Consider the following 3,094-nt stretch of genomic DNA (forward strand, 5'->3'; position numbering starts at 1 on the left):
TCAGAGTATGTCAGCTAAATGTTGGGTCCATGACTGGGAGAGGTAGAGAATTGGCTGACTTGATGAGAGAAAAGAAAGTAGATGTTGTGTGTGTGCAAGAAACGCGATGGAAAGGAAATAAAGCTAAAGATTTGGGAGATGGATATAAGCTATATTATAGTGGAGCAAATAAACAAGGTAGAAATGGAGTTGGCATAGTACTGTCTAGTGAACTAAAGAACTCGGTAATAGAAGTGCATAGAAAGAATGACCGTATCATCAGATTGAAGATATGTTATGGAGGAGAGATTCTGAATATTATAAGCGCATATGCACCACAAGTTGGTTGCACAGAAGAAGAGAAGGGAAATTTCTGGAGAGACATGGATGGAATAATGCAAGAACTGGAAGAGCATGAGAGGGTGATAGTTGGGGCAGATTTGAATGGCCATGTCGGAAGTGAAAATGAGGCGATTGGGCGGGTGCATGGGGGCCATGGAATTGGGGAGAGAAACCCAGAAGGAGAGAGTGTAGTGGACTTTGCTGTGTCATTCGACATGGCAATAGTAAACACATTCTTTGAGAAGAAAAGGGAACACCTAATAACATATAGGAGTGGGGAAGATTCTCCCAGATAGACTATTTCTTGTATAAAAGGATAAATCTGGTGGAGGTCAAGAACTGCAAAGTTATTCCAGGCGACCTTGTAGCCCCCCAACACAGCTGCTATGTATGGACCTGAAGTTGAAAAGGGAAGAAAAACCAAAGCTAAAGGGATAAGGAAAATTAAATGGTACGAATTACAGAAGGAAGGGGATAAGAAGAGAGAGTTTAAGAGGAGGGTTTTGGAGGATATTGATATAGGGATTGAAGATGTTCAAGAATGGTGGGCACGAAATGCAGCAGTAATAAGAAGGCATGGAAAGGAGCTGCTAGGAGAGACATCTGGTATCATATGGGAAGAAAAGGAGAGTTGGTGGTGGGATGAAGACATTGAGAAAGTAGTAAAAGATAAGAAGAGGGCAAAGAAAAGATGGGAAGAGTCACAGTCAGTGGAAGACAGAAATAGGTACAGAGAGAAAAACAAGGTGGTGAAAAAGGTGGTAGCCCAAGCTAAAGCAAAGTCGTATGATGATGTGTATAATGAGCTGGGGACAAAGGAAGGATTAAAGAAGATGATCAAGCTATCAAAGGCTAGAAATAAGAGCACCAAAGATATAACACATATCAAACAAATAAAGGATCAAGAGGGTGTAGTGCTTAGAAAGGAGGAAGACATTGTGAAGAGATGGAAAGAATATTTCGAACAGTTGTTAAATGAAGAAAATAATAGACTAATAAGAGAGGATGGGCAAGTGAACATTGGCATGGTAATGAGGTTTTCTAGGCAAGAGGTACTAAATGCACTGAAGAAGATGAAGAATGGGAAGGCAACCGGACCAGACATGATCCCGGTGGAGGCATGGAAAGCATTAGGAGATGAAGGAGTGGATATACTGTACGATCTTATGATAAAGATCCTTGAACAGGAAAAGATACCAAATGAGTGGCGTGGGAGTATATTGATCCCAATTTTTAAAGGGAAAGGCGATGTCCAAGAGTGTGGTAATTATAGGGGGCATTAAATTGATGTCCCACACTTTGAAGATACTGGAAAGGATGATAGATGCTAGACTGAGGAAGCAACGCAAGTGCAAATAGGTAAAGAGCAGATGGGATTTATGAAGGGAAGGGGAACAACAGATGGTATATTTTGTCTGAGGCAAATAATGGAGAAATTCGGGGAAAGACAAAGGACCTACATATGGTGTTCATTGACCTTGAAAAGGCTTATGACCGAGTCCCGAGACAAGAGGTATGGAGGAGCCTGAGGGAGAAGATGGTGCCAGAGAAGTATGTGCGATTGATACAAGAGATGTACCGGAATGTATTTACCAGAGTGAGGAGCAGTGTTGGGGAGACAGAAGGTTTTGAGGTGAGAGTAGGATTACACCAGGGGTCGGCTCTGAGCCCATTTATCTTTAACATAGTGATGGATGTTATAATAGAGGAAGTAAGGGAGACAGTACCATGGAACATATTGTATGCGGATGATATTGTTCTGTGTGCAGAGAGCAGGGAAGATCTGGAAGTGAAATTGGAAAGATGGAGACAAGTACTGGAGGACAGAGGAATGAGAATAAGCAGATCCAAGACAGAATATATGTGTACCACCACTGAGGGGGATGATAGAGAAAGTATTCAGCTTGGTGGAGAGGAAATAAGGAGAGTTGATAAGTTTAAGTATTTGGGATCTTTTGTTAACGCTGGAGGAAGTATGAAAGAAGAAGTAAAACATCGGGTACAGGCAGGCTGGAACAACTGGAGAGCGGCCTCGGGAGTTCTTTGTGACAAAAGAGTGCCGCTTAGGTTAAAAGGAAAATTTCACAAGACGGTGGTAAGAACAGCAATGCTGTATGGTACGGAAACAGCAAGCATGAGAAAAGCAGAGCAGAAGAAGATGGATGTGGCAGAAATGAGAATGCTTAGGTGGATGTCTGGGGTAACAAGAGTGGATAGGATCAGAAATGACTACATAAGGGGGTCAACTAAGGTGGTGGAAGTATCAAAGAAAGTGCAGGAGGGGAGGCTGAGATGGTATGGACACCTGTTGAGGAGAGATGAGGACCACGCTGGGAGACATACTATGGGGGTGGAGGTGCAAGGAAGAAGAAAAAGAGGGAGACCAAGAAAGAGATGGAAGGACTGTGTGAGAGGAGACTTACATGAGAAGGGAATTGATGAGGCAGAAGCACAAGATAGAAATAGATGGAAACGGCTCATCCGAAACGGCGACCCCATATAAAAATGGGAACAAGCTGGAAGAAGAAGAAGAAGATATATATATATATAAATATATGTATAATCTCAGGAATCTTTTGCGCAGTTTTTCCAAACACGGGCCTCGAAACAGACGAGATTGTCTCTGAACTGGGGAAAAGAAGTCGCCACTGAATGTAAATTTCATCTTCTCTTCCGTTAATGACATCCGACATGCTTCAATTTAGGTCTTAATTCTCCATCATCAAAGTATGATGCTATAGTACATTCACAGCAACCGTGCATCTGATATCTA

The sequence above is a fragment of the Macrobrachium nipponense genome, chromosome 11 (genome assembly GCF_015104395.2).
Source record: "Macrobrachium nipponense isolate FS-2020 chromosome 11, ASM1510439v2, whole genome shotgun sequence".
NCBI lineage: Eukaryota > Metazoa > Arthropoda > Malacostraca > Decapoda > Palaemonidae > Macrobrachium > Macrobrachium nipponense.